At 42.6% G+C, this 15,069-nt stretch overlaps 1 pseudogene; it reads right to left on the reverse strand.

The window, feature by feature from the left end:
• Positions 1-419: 419 nt before the first annotated feature.
• On the reverse strand, positions 420-4,468 carry LOC123129761 (T-complex protein 1 subunit delta-like; annotated as a pseudogene).
• Positions 4,469-15,069: the final 10,601 nt, after the last annotated feature.

Below are 15,069 nucleotides of genomic sequence, written 5' to 3' on the forward strand. Positions count from 1 at the left end.
GCGTTAACATAACACTTCCGCTTTCGGTCTACGAGGGTACGTAGACAAACACTCCCCATCTCGTTGCTATGCATCTCCTAGATAGATCTTGCATGATCGTAGGAATTGTTTTGAAATTTCATGCTACGTTACCCAACAACAGCTATAACCCCAACTGGAAAAATAATGGTTATGCTCCTAGACTCCCTTATCCTAGTAATGGAGGCACATCAAATAATTTTAATGAAGCTAATAGCAGTGATAGAAATGCTCTCGAGGAAACTTTTAAAAATAACACATCAAAGAGCCACGTTCACAAATAAAATTGTAACTCGGTGCCCCTATGTAACAAAAAGGCAGATAGAACCAGACATGCCAAAGTGTTCGTCCCCTCACACATAATAATACAGCCCTAAAAATGATCATCCGCCCTATGGGCTTTACCTTACAGTGACTATATCATCAATCTTCAAGATCATTCTAATGCACTTGCACGCCAGCGAGATGGCACTCGTGCTCACAAGCAATGGCTGCACAACATTCTCCTCCAGGATTGTTTTGATTTGGCCTTTTCCTCACGTTGATGCCCATGTTCTGCTCACCCTTGGCATGCCGGTTCCTTAGCTCAGTAACAATGGCAATTGGGTTGAGCCCTGCATTCTCTGCCAATGTGTGAGGGATGACCTTGAGTGCATCAGCAAACTCCTTGATGCAGTAACTCTCCATCCCATGGAGCTCCTTTGACCAAGCAGCCAGTTGCATTGACATTTCTATTTCAGGAGCACCACCACCAGCAATTAAAAACCTCTTGTTCACCAAGCACCCTCATAAGAATAAGCATGAACAGGATCAGAACACTTAAGAAATAATAAATTGTAAGCTAAAATAGTGCTAAGAACCACAAATACTACAAAATGAATACATCATGAGAAAGAATAATCATTTCCCGAGGATACATTCCTACTTAAGCTCAAGGCCTAATGGTATGGAAATTAACTTAATTTTCATTATACTTGAGCCCACAAGGCCAGGTCATCCCATATTTGGGTAAAAAAGACCTGGAAAACTGTCTACTCCAAGAAGTTGTCTCTTCAGTAAAATTCAGAGCAACCATCTGATTATGAAACAACAGAAGTTGTAAGAGAAACCCGCCTGCCCAACATACACATTCTCATCTAGACTTCATAGCATGAGTTTCCCTAGAAAGAAATGAGCGGTTGATACGATAAGAGGACAATGATATTCTGCTCAAAAATAATACAATTTCATAAGATCTGATGTGTACACCCACACATTGTCATGCATTGATCATATGGAATCCTACTACCGTGGAAGTGTTCAAATTCACTGGCATAAGATGAGGCGGTCATTGTAATATACAAAACAACCATGTTGATACCACACCAATGTTCCAAAAGGCTGTAAAAGGCATTGGAGCTAGCGACTAGCTCTCATAAGAATTTCATGTTGTCTTATCTGGATATATGACAATGTAAGGGGTTAGCCAAATTGACTCCAGCCGACTAAATGCTACTCCCTCCGTTCACCGATATAAGAAATATGTTCTAATTTTTTCTAAATTAGATGTATATAGACATGTTTTGGTGTGTTCGTTCACTTGGTCCATATTGAAATATCCAAAATATCTTGTAATAGTGAAGGGAGGGAGTAGCTAATACTACTAGCTAACTTACATTCTACCTCTTGCCATCTTCTAGAAACATCATAACCTGCCGCCATGCATGCATAGATACTAACTACTACTACTTGTAACAAGATTGGAACTAACAAAAGGTGCTGCCTGGCCACTCTATAGTTCTCTACTAGAGCACTTAGCCCATAAGAGGTGATCTATCCATCAGCCTTAACTGTGTTCATGAAGCAGATGAGGAGTGCCAAAATAAAGGTTGGAGTAAACGCTGCACAAAAACCCTATTTCTGGCCATGAATGAAACACGGAAGTGCTGTTTGTGGCGATAGGTAGTAGGCTAGTCCTAAAAGGTGAAAGCTTACACACAAAGCAACCTCGCCACTGAATCTTGTGAATTTTTTTGATGGTGTACTCTTGTGAAATTTAATTTCACAAATCTATTATCATCCACACAAAGCACCAAATGTCCAGATTCATATTTATAGATGACAAAGTGTTATCATAAAGTACCATGAATAGACATGACATACAACTTAGCCAACACAAATGGCTCACACACCATTTGCCAATCGTAATATGCCAACTTGGTGATTACCAGATCAATGAGAGTAACTCAAATAGCACGACAACGTAAGTGAGCTTGATCAAACTTGGCTCTGTGTCACTCATAATCACCTAGTGAACCTATGATCTCTGTGGTTCCCTATGTGTCTGGCACCATATAGAGTGGATTTTCTTTTAAAACACATAACAATTTACTGGAATGAATAATTGTTCAACAATGGTATGCAGATTTATGTTACTTCACATAATTTACAAGTCACCATAATAAAAATGACCTAGAAAAGCAGGACGACAATCAAGAACCTTTCAAGCATATAAGACACAGTTTCAGTGGAAGTAAAATTACCTGATGACACACATGACATCATGGAGACTGCGATCAGCTTCATCATTAACCAACTGGTTGGACCCACGGACAAGCACAGTTGCAGTCCTCCCCATGTCCCTGATGCTAGTGATCTTGACAATCTTGCCATCTCCAGCAGACACTTCCTTGGCAACATCAGCATACCCAAGTTTTTCTTCTCGGAAATGCTCATTATTGGCAATTGGCAAGCAGTTACAAGTCTTGGTGATGAACTCAATATCGTCCCTCTCTACATCCTTGACCACCATAATCTTAGCCTTTGCGAGATAATGCAGCGACAACTCAGTCACCACATCACGCAAGATGCTCTTCTGGATTTGGAGGACATTGCATCCAAATGCCTTGATCTTCTTAACCATCCCTAGGATGTAATTATGCTCCTCGCGGAGGATGCGGCCCATCTGCGCATAGTTTGACACAATAACACTCTTCTCAATATCAGTCTTGGGCGGTGAGATCTGAAATTGTATGACAGTGATCTTGGCATTCTTAATCCTAGATGGCCCTCCGGCGGCATGGCTAGCCTTCTTGTCAAAGATAAGGCCATAGACAACACTGCTGAGCTTCTTTATGAGGAGCAAGCTGCAGCCAACGCCTTGGAAAATGCCTACAAGAAGTGGATGCACAGGTAGTATCCATTTCCATTTCTAGTGAAATGAACTATGCTATGTATTTTGAGGTGATTATGCACTACACGATACATACCTGTGTATCATCATGGCGTCCATCGCCGTAAGCCCCATATCTGAGCACACCGAAAACATGACTTGACTGTAGAGACCGACCTCTATCATCAGCCCCATTTGTTGAAGGGGACACTTTCATGTCTCCCTTGGCAAGAACACAACACAAGAACAAACATAGTAGAGAGAAAAGGGGTACAATGGAGGCCATTTGTGCAAGTAGAAGAATTGCCTTCTTCGTATGTGCTGGTGGTGTAGAAATTGATGGGATCAAGTATTCCATCATGGGGGATTATTTATAGGTGCCAAGTTGGGTTGGAGATCTTTGGATCTTCTTAGCTCAGGTTGCTTCGGGTTGATTAGCTAAGTAGGCATAGATATTTGGAGCGTGGCAGCTGAAGATTGTCTTGGCATGGGTATCAAGATAAATGTGCTTGAAACATTATGTCTGCCATTGCATTCAACTAACCCACTTGGGCTTTTGAGGTTATTTCAACACTAAGATCCTGACAGCAAAAATTATGGACACTTGGAGCACCTAGCCACCCACTGTGGAGACAGATCATCTGAAAAATGCATGCATTCTTCGGAGCCGCACTCTTCAGACCCACTAACCTTGCATGGATGCTTGAACCCTAGCTAACCTACTAGCTGGTGGAAGTATGAATCATCATGCACCTTATTAGTGCCAATGAAAAATTATCAGGGAAAGAGGGCATGTGAATGCATTTGGGCCTTCTCAGGTAGGTATCTTGACACTCATGAACAGAGCTTCCAGTTATAGGATTTTAGCTGAGAAAGGAATGGCATGGGCTTCAAAGTTATAAGATGGATTTCACACTATATGTATTAGCTCACAGAAGGATTACATATAAGGGAGAGACCCCAACGGGCTCCCTAGAGATCAGGCACGTCCTGTCGGACAGTACGAGTTAAGCTTATCTAGATCCTACAGAATAGGAGAAAGTTACAACAAGACCATGTCATACAGGAAACGTTACAGCAGATAATATACATCAGTTAACACCCCCCCCCCCCCGCAGCCGGAACTCCTTCTAGAAGGACATTGAGGCTGAATATGAAATCCTGAAACACGGCGGTGGGGAGCCCTTTGGTAAATACATCGGCAAACTGTGAGCTGGAGGGAACATGAAGAACACGTGCTTCCCCAAGAGCAACACGATCACGGACAAAGTGCAAGTCAATCTCCACATGCTTCGTCATTGATATTGAACAGGATTGGTGGACAAGTATGTGGCACTGATGTTGTCGCAATAGACCAGCGTGGCACGAGTGGGGGGACGATTCAGTTCATGAAGCAGCTGGCGCACCCAACAGGACTCAGCGACATAATTGGCGACATCACGGTATTCGGCCTCCGCACTGGAGCGTGAAATAGTGGGCTAACATTTGGAGGACCAAGAGACAAGGTTCGACCCAAGAAAGAGATAGAAGCCTGATGTGGACCTGCACGTATCGGGGCATCCGACCCAATCGGCATCGGAGTAGGCCACCAAGTCATGTGAGGGAGAATGATGCAGCTGAAGCCAATAATGAGATGTGCCCTTGAGGTAACGCAGAATACGTTTAATGAGGTTCATGTGTGAGGAGCAGGGTGATAACCCACAAGTATAGGGGATCACAACAGTTTTCGATAAGTAAGAGTGTCGAACCCAACGAGGAGCTAAAGGTAGAACAAATATTCCCTCAAGTTCTATCGACCACCGATACAACTCTACGCACGCTTGGCATTCGCTTTACCTAGAACAAGTATGAAACTAGAAGTACTTTGTAGGTGTTGTTGGATAGGTTTGCAAGATAATAAAGAGTATGTAAATAAAAAGTAGGGGCTGTTTAGATAAAGAAACAATCAAGTAAATATAGCGAGTGTGGAAAAGTGGTGGTAGGAGTTGCGAAATTGCCCCTAAGCAATTGACTACTTTACTAGACCGATAGCAAGTATTATGTGGGAGAGGCCACTGCTAGCATGTCATCCCTGACTTGGAATTCTATGCACTTATGATTGGAACTATTAGCAAGCATCCGAAACTACTAATGTTCATTAAGGTAAAACCCAACCATAGCTTTTAGATATATTGGTCCCCCTTCAATCCCGTATGCATCAATTTCTATGCTAGGTTGAAGCTTCTGTCACTCTTGCCCTCCAATACATAGTCCTATCAACATACAACTAACCCTAGGATGTGATCCACGCGCGCAATCATATGATGGGAACGAAAGGACAGCAACATAACCACAAGAAAATTAAATCAATCATAGCAATTCATCAACCACCGATAGGACAACGAAAATCTACTCAGACATCATAGGATGGTAACACATCATTGGATAATAATATGAAGCATAAAGCACCATGTTCAAATAGAGGGTACAGCGGGTTGCGGGAGAGTGGACCGCTGTAGATAGAGGGGGGAAGGTGATGGAGATGTTGGTGAAGATGGCGGAGGTGTTGGTGTAGATCGCGGTGATGATGATGGCCCCCAGTGGCACTCCGGTGCCACCGGAAGAAAGGGGGAGAGAGTCCCCCTCCTTATTCTTCTTCCTTGGCCTCCTCCCTAGATGGGAGAAGGGTTTCTCCTCTGGTCCATGGCCTCCATGGCACGGGAGGGGCAAGAGCCCCTCCGAGAATGGATCTGTCTCTCTGTCTCTCTCTGTTTCTGCGTACTCTTCTGGCTCTGTTTCACCGTTTTGTGTATATATGGAGATCCGTAACTCCGATTGGCCTGAAACCTTCACCGCAATTTTTTTATTCCGAAAATTAGCTTTCTTGCGGCAAAAGAAGAGCGTGAACCGCCTTACAGGTGGGTCACTAGGGTCAGGGGCGCGCCCAAGGGGGGGCGCCCCCCTACCTCGTGCCCACCTCGGACACAGGTTCACGTCGATTTTTCTTCCGGATTTTCCAAATATTCCAAAAAGTATCTCTGTCTGTTTTTATCCTGTTTGGACTCCGTTTGATATGGATATTCTGCGAAACAAAAACATGCAACAAACAGGAACTGGCACTGGGCACTGGATCAATATGTTAGTCCCAAAAATAGTATAAAAAATTGCCAAAAGTATATGAAAGTTGTAGAATATTGGCATGGAACAATCCAAAATTATAGATACGACGGAGACGTATCAGCATCCCCAAGCCTAATTCTTGCTCGTCCTCGAGTAGGTAAATGATAAAAAAGATAATTTTTGATGTGGAGTGCTACCTAGCAAAATCTTGATCATGTAATCTAATCATGGCATGAATATTAAGACGCGAGTGATTCAAAGCAATAGTCTATCATTTGACATAAAAACAATAATACTTCAAGCCTACTAATAAAGCAATCATGTCTTTTCAAAATAACATGGCCAAAGAAAGTTATCCCTACAAAATCATATAGTCTGGCTATGCTCCATCTTCTTCACACAAAATACTCACATCATGCACAACCCTGATGACAAGCCAAGCAATTGTTTCATACTTTTGACGTTCTCAAACCTTTTCAACTTACACGCAATACATGAGCATGAGCCATGGACATAGCACTATAGGTGGAATAGAATGGTGGTTGTGGAGAAGACAAAAAGGAGAAGATAGTCTCACATCAACTAGGCGTATCAACGGGCTATGGAGATGCCCATGAATAGATATCAATGTGAGTGAGTAGGGATTGCCATTCACCGGATGCACTAGAGCTATAAGTATATGAAAGCTCTAACTGAAACTAAGTGGGTGTGCATCCAACCTGCTTGCTCATGAAGACCTAGGGCATTTGAGGAAGCCTATCGTTGGAATATACAAGCCAAGTTCTATAATGAAAATTCCCACTAGTATATGAAAGTGATAACTCAAGCGACTCTCTATATGAAGAACATGGTGCTACTTTGAAGCACAAGTGTGGTAAAAGGATAGTAACATTGCTCCTTCTCTCTTTTTCTCTCATTTTTTATCTTTTTTTCTTTTTTTGTAGGCTTCTTTGGCCTCTCTCTTTTTTTGGGGCTTCTTTGGCCACTTTTATTTTGATAACCTCACATGGGACAATGTTCTAATAATGATGATCATCACACTTTTATTTACTTACAACTCAATATTACAACTCGATATCTAGAACAAGGATATGACTCTATATGAATGCCTCCAGCGGTGTACCGGGATGTGCAATGATCTAGCGTAGCAATGACATCAAAAAATGGACAAGCCATGAAAACATCATGCTAGCTATCTTACGATCATGCAAAGCAATATGATAATGAATGCTCAAGTCATGTATATGATGATGATGAAAGTTGCATGGCAATATATCTCGGAATGGCTATGGAAATGCCATGATAGGTAGGTATGGTGGCTGTTTTGAGGAAGGTATATGGTGGGTTTATGGTACCGGCGAAAGTTGCACGGTACTAGAGAGGCTAGCAATGATGGAAGGGTGAGAGTGCGTATAATCCATGGACTCAACATTAGTCATAAAGAACTCACATACTTATTGCAAAAATCTATTAGTCATCGAAACAAAGTACTACGTGCATGCTCCTAGGGGGATGGATTGGTAGGAAAAGACCATCGCTCGTCCCCGCCCGCCACTCATAAGGAAGACAATCAATAAATACCTCATGCTCCAACTTCGTTACATAACGGTTCACCATACGTGCATGCTACGGGAATCACAAACCTCAACACAAGTATTTCTACAATTCACAACCACCCACTAGCATGACTCTAATATCACCATCTTTATATCGCAAAACTATTGCAAGGAATCAAACATATCATATTCAGTGATCTACAAGTTTTATGTAGGATTTTATGACTAACCATGTGAATGACCAATTCCTGTCATCTCTCTAAATAGATATAAGTGAAGTAAGAGACTTTAATTCTTTCTACAAAAGATATTCCCATGCTCTAACAAATATAAGTGAAGCAAAAGAGCATTCTACAAATGGCGGTTTCCTATGTAAAGAGAAACATGCAACCGAAACTTCAAATGATATAAGTGAAGCACATGAAGCATTCTATAAAGCCATACTCAAAAGATATAAGTGAAGTGCAAAGAGCATTCTATAAATCAACCAAGGACTATCTCATACCAGCATGGTGCATAAAAGAAAAATGAAAACTAAATGCAAAAGACGCTCCAAGATTGCACATATCGCATGAACGAAACGAATCCGAAAACATACCGATACTTGTTGAAGAAAGAGGGGATGCCTTCCATGGCATCCCCAAGCTTAGACACTTGAGTCTCCTTGAATATTTACTTGGGGTTCCTCAGGCATCCCCAAGCTTGATCTCTTGCCTCTCTTCCTTCTTCTCACATCGAGACCTTCTCGATCATCGAACACTTCATCCACACAAAACTTCAACAGAAAACTCGGTAAGATCCGTTAGTATAATAAAGCAAATCACTACTCTAAGTACTGTTGCAAACCAATTCATATATTTTTTGCATTGTGTCTACTGTAATATAACTTTTTCATGGCTTAATCCACTAATATGAATCACTAGTTTCATCAAAACAAGCAAACTATGCATCAAAAATAGAATCTGTCTAAAACAGAACAGTCTGTAATAATCTGAACATTCATCATACTTCTGATACTTGAAAAATTATACAAAAATTATAAAAAATAAAAAATTTGTATAGAAAGACAGTGCAAAAAGAATCAGAACCATTTGACGTTCCAGCTAAAAATGTAAAATCGCGCACCACAGACAAAGTTTCTGTCCTGCACCGTACAAACCATCAAGCAAATGAAAACATCCCAAAGGCAAACCTTGGCACATTATTTTTATTTCTAAACTTCATAAGAGCACACAACAGAAATAAATGACTCTCTAAAACATCCGGGTTGTCTCCCTGGCAGCGCTTTCTTTAAAGCCACTAAGCTAGGCATATAGTGCTCAAGTAATGAATCCACCCGGATCCCAAGGTATATCAAAGCCAATTTTAATTAACAGTGATTTGGCATTTAGTAGTGAGCACAAAGCAACATATATCAAGTAATTACAAATTCTAACTCTCTTCCTATGCATCGGCATGTCATAAAAGAATAATTCATGCACACATAGTAAAGGCCAATGCATAGTATAAACAGTTTCTTGCAATTTTATCGTGTGGGAAACGTAGAGAGGTGGAGACATAGTTCCTCTCTCATAATAATTGCAAGTAGGAGCAGCAAGCACATGCATATTCTATTCATCAAAATCATCATGTGCAACGGTAAAAGGCAACCCATTGATATAATCCTTAATAAGAGCAAACTTCTCCGATATAGTGTAGTTTGGAGAATTCAAAAAGATAATAGGACTATCATGTGTGGGTGCAATAGCAACAATTTCATGTTTAACATAAGGAACTATAGCAAGTTCATATTCCTAAGCATAATTCATATTGGCATCTTGGCGACAAGCATCATCAAAAAGGGATATTTCAAGAGAATCAATGGGATAATAACAATCATCATAGCAATCATCCTCCGGTAAGCACTAAGGGAAATTAAACAATGTATGAGTTGAAGAGTTACTCTCATTAGAAGGTGGGCATGGGTAGCTAATCCGCTCTTCCTCCTTTTGTTCTTCGCTCTTCTCATCATCTTTTTCATCCAATGAGCTCATAGTTTCATCAATTTCTTCTTCCATAGACTCCTACAAAATATTAGTCTCTTCTTGGACAGTGGAGTAGTCCTCAATATATAGTTCAACATAGGCATTAGAAGCATAATTATCATAGCAATATTTAAGTATGGCAAAATTTTCAGATTTGTAAAGAGTAGCATCATACTTTTCAATCAAAGAAGCAATTTCGTAAGCACCCTTAAAAGCAACAAATTCTTCGATTTATTGAACATCATAGTCACTATAAACACCCTTAGCATAATAGGATACGATTCCATTATCACTAAACAAACATTGGTAGGGAAGGTGTTTCTTATGGTCCTGAGAACAACAAGTATAATCATATATTTCACATAAATTCCAAGCATAGCATTGCAAACGATGAATTTGATCCAGTAAAGTTTTCCCTTTTTCAGATATTCAGTGTCGCACAAAACAAGCATGCTCATCTAAAGTTGGGGTTTCAGCACGAGCACATAGGGATCGAAGATGATCCAAGTAATAAGCTTCACCAGTGTGATAGATTTTGAGTGGTTCTTCAACCATTGGTTTATTAGGTACAACTAATTTTTTTGGTATTTTGTGTTTCCTACCCATAACTAAAGATAGAAAACAACTAAGAACAGCAAATAAAGATTACTTAGTGATAAAGCAAACAAGCACACATGAGAATATTCACCCCACGCTATTGCTCCCCGGCAACGGGGCCAGAAAAGGTCTTGATAACCCACAAGTATAGGGGATCGCAACAGTTTTCGATAAGTAAGAGTGTCGAACCCAACGAGAAGCTAAAGGTAGAACAAATATCCCCTCAAGTTCTATCGACCACCGATACAACTCTATGCACGCTTGACGTTCGCTTTCCCTAGAACAAGTATGAAACTAGAAGTACTTTGTAGGTGTTGTTGGATAGGTTTGCAAGATAATAAAGAGTACGTAAATAAAAAGTAGGGGCTGTTTAGATAAAGAAACAATAATTTAAATATAGCGAGTGTGGAAAAGTGGTGGTAGGAGTTGCGAAATTGCCCCTAAGGAACTGACTACTTTACTAGACCGATAGCAAGTATTATGTGGGAGAGGCCACTGCTAGCATGTCATCCCTGACTTGGAATTCTATGCACTTACGATTGGAACTATTAGCAAGCATCCGAAACTACTAATGTTCACTAAGGTAAAACCCAACCATAGCTTTAATATATATTGGTCCCCCTTCAATCTCGTATGCATCAATTTCTATGCTAGGTTGAAGCTTCTGTCACTCTTGCTCTCCAATATATAGTCCTATCAACATACAACTAACCCTAGGGTGTGATCCACGCGCGCAATCATATGATGGGCACCAAAGGACAACAACATAACCACAAGCAAATTAAATCAATCATAGCAATTCATCAACCACCGATAGGACAACGAAAATCTACTCAGACATCATAGGATGGCAACCCATCATTGGATAATAATATGAAGCATAAAGCACCATGTTCAAGTAGAGGGTACAACGGGTTGCGGGAGAGTGGACCGCTGTAGATAGAGGGGGGAAGGTGATGGAGATGTTGGTGAAGATGGTGGAGGTGTTGGTGTAGATCGCGGTGATGATGATGGCCCCGGTGGCACTCCGGTGCCACCGGAAGCAAGGGGGAGAGAGCCCCCCTCCTTCTTCTTATTCCTTGGCCTCCTCCCTAGATGGGAGAAGGGTTGCCCCTCTGGTCCATGACCTCCATGGCATGAGAGGGGCAAGAGCCCCTCCGAGATTGGATCTCTCTCTCTATCTCTCTCTGTTTCTGCGTTCTCTTCTGGCTCTGTTTCACCGTTTCATGTATATATGGAGATCCGTAACTCCGATTGGCCTAAAACCTTCGCCGCGATTTTTTCCCTGAAAATTAGCTTTCTTTCAGCAAAATAAGAGCATCAACCGCCTTATAGGTGGGTCACTAGGGTCAGGGGCGCGCCCAAGGGGGGGCGCCCCCTACCTCATGCCCACCTCGAACACTGGTTCGTGTTGATTTTTCTTCCGGATTTTCCAAATATTACAAAAAGTATCTCCGCCCGTTTTTATATCGTTTGGACTCCATTTGATATGGATATTCTGCGAAACCAAAAACATGCAACACACAGGAACTGGCACTGGGCACTGGATCAATATGTTAGTCCCAAAAATAGTATAAAAAGTTGCCAAAAGTATATGAAAGTTGTAGAATATTGGCATGGAACAATCAAAAATTATAGATACGATGGAGACATATCACGGGGATCATGCATAAACAAGCAGACCTGTTGGACCGCATAGGACACATCCGGCCGAGTCAAAGTGACATACTGTAATGCGCCGGCAAGGCTCTGATATAAAGTAGGGTCCGGAACAAAAGGGCCATCAGAGGCGGATAACTTGGCTTTTGTGTCAATAGGGGTGGCAATGGTGTTGCAATTAAGCATTTTAGCACGACCTAGTATCTCTAGGATGCACTGCTATTGTGACAAAAAAATACCATCGGAGGAGCGAGTGACATTTGTCCCGAGGAAGTGGTGAAGATCTCCTAAATCTGTCATGGAAAATTTGGATTTGAGTGAAGATATAATGTAATGGAGAGTGGTGGCGGTGTTGGCAGTAAGGATAATGACATCGACATATAGGAGGAGGTAAGCCACATGTGACCCACGATGATAGATAAAAAGAGAAGAGTCACACTTTGAAGAAATAAAACCTAGAGATAGAAGATATGACTTAAAGTGAAGAAACCAAGTCTGAGGGGCTTGTTTTAAGCCATAAAGGGATTTGTTGAGGAGGCATACATGGTTAGGATGAGTGGCATCAACAAAACCCGCTGGTTGAGCACAATAGACAGTTTCCCCGAGGTTACCATCAAGAAAGGCATTTTTGACATCAAGTTGGTGGATAGGCCAAGAGTTTGATGTAGAAATGCTGAGTACAACATGTACCGTAGTCGGCTTGACAACCGGGCTAAAGGTTTTGGTGTAGTCAACACCCTCGTGTTGTGTGAATCCACGCACCACCCAACGTGCTTTGTAACGAGCTAAGGTGCCATCTGGCTAGAGCTTGTGGCGAAAAATCCACTTGCTAGTCACCACATTAACACCTGCAGGTCTAGGTACCAAACACCACATCTCATTCTTTAGCAAGGCATTATACTCATCAAGCATTGCAGTATACCAATGGGAGTCCTTAAGAGCAGACCGGTAAGAAGAGGGAATGGGAGAGATGGCAGTGGTCGAGTGGGACACAGAGAATAGACATTTGGGTTGAGCGAAACCGGTTTTAGCATGTGTGGTCATTTTATGTGAGTTGTGGGGAGGAATTACTGTGACAGCCCGGGGTGGAACACGAGGTGTAACGGGTGTTGGGGACCCAGAAAGTGAGGAAGGAGGGGAGTCAGGGGTGGCAGGATCGATAGAATTTGTGGGAACGGAATCGGAGGAAGATGTGATGGGGCTAGACGCGACAGGAGTGGCTGGCGGTGTGGCGTGATTTGCAGGCGGGGATCCCGTCGTGGATTGAGTGGAGGAGGCGGGCCCGCATGGAACATGGGGAGGGGGCAGGGAAGGCGCGGGACGCGAGGAAGATCCATTGGGGCCGCTAGCATCGAAGGAACGAGGGGCGTAGATCCCGGGGCGGATCACGCCAGCGGGCGAGTCAGGCGCGGGATCCGGTGTGGGGAGCGCTCGTGTGGTCGGAGGTGTGGGTGGCTCATACGGGAAAACGGATTCATCAAACGTGACATGCCTAGAGACAATAACTTTGTGGGAGGTTAGATCGAAGCAACGATATCCTTTATGTTCGAAAGGATTGGGTAGTTGTAGGATTCTGAGATGAGCATCATTTGGAAACTTTTCCTTAGTTTTACCTCGACCCCCTTTAACAGTTAGGTGTTTCCTATGACTCAACAGAGAGAAAATGAAACTATGAAAACAAAATTCTTCACGCTTCATAATCCTCGCATGAATATCAAGTCTTCAAGGTCACAAATTTCTTCACTTTCAAAGTCTTCAAGAAAACCAAAATCTTCAGCCGAAGACATTCATTTTTAGGGGTCGACTTTCATCGTAAATATCGAACTCCTCATAGACTTATAGACCCGTGTACACTCACAAACTCATTAGTCCCTTAACCTATAAGTCTTCAGTACACCAAAATCACTAAGGGGCACTAGATGCACTTACACTAACAGATGGGTCTTGTCCATCACATCATTCTCCTATTTATCAAATGACAACTCATGTCCATGGTTAGGAAACCTTAACCATCTTTGATCAACCATCTAGTCATGTAGAGGCTCACTAGGGACACAATGTCTGTCTATGTATTCACACATGTATTTGGGTTTCCGATCAATACAATTTTAGCATGAATAATAAACTTTTATCATGAATAAGGAAATATAAAATAACAACTTTCACTACAAAAAGACACATCCGTGACATTTTGGGCCGAACAAATTTTTTTTCTGTCATACATATGACACTTCTATGATGATAATTGTGACAAAACCCGGTATCATCATAGATGTGGTGGGCTCCTACTTCTATGACAAAAAATAATGATAGAAAATGGGCTTTTCGTCCTGGGCGGGCCGAAGACGCAGCTGCATGACATTCTTTGGGCCGTCCACGACGGAAAAAACCATGGTAGAAGCGAGGGGGAGGAAAATTTCGGGGAGTTCCCAGTTATGGTGGGAGGTCGGGGGCCGAACGATGCGCGTTTCTCTCGTACACGTATGTGCGTGTGTGCGAGGCGTTGGCTCTAACTGAACCCGAGCGAGGCGTTGGGCTCTAACTGAACCTGAGCGATTGCACTACAGGCTACGCATTACTGAACCCGAGCGATCGATCGATGGATGTTAACTGAACTCGACCGAGCGATTCCTTCGCTACTGCTGCTAACTGAAGCCGATAGATGCTGCCTCTGGGATGCACAGTGAGTGTTGCGGGGGAGGGGGGGTTGGATGAACAGTGAGTGGTGACGTTGCCTCTGGATGAACATGACCCCGTGGTGTGGTGGAGGGCTGGATGAACAGTGGATGATGGAGGGGTGCCCGTGGAGGGGTGGTTGAACAGGACCCCGTGGTGTGGAGGGCTGGATGAACAGTAGACGATGGAGGGGTGCCCGTGGAGGGGTGGTTGAACAGTAGCCGGTGGAGTAGCGCGAGGTGGAGGCTGGATGAACAGGAGCCCGTGGAGGCTGGAGGAGGTCAACGGT

The sequence above is a fragment of the Triticum aestivum genome, chromosome 6A (assembly GCF_018294505.1).
Source record: "Triticum aestivum cultivar Chinese Spring chromosome 6A, IWGSC CS RefSeq v2.1, whole genome shotgun sequence".
Lineage (NCBI taxonomy): Eukaryota > Viridiplantae > Streptophyta > Magnoliopsida > Poales > Poaceae > Triticum > Triticum aestivum.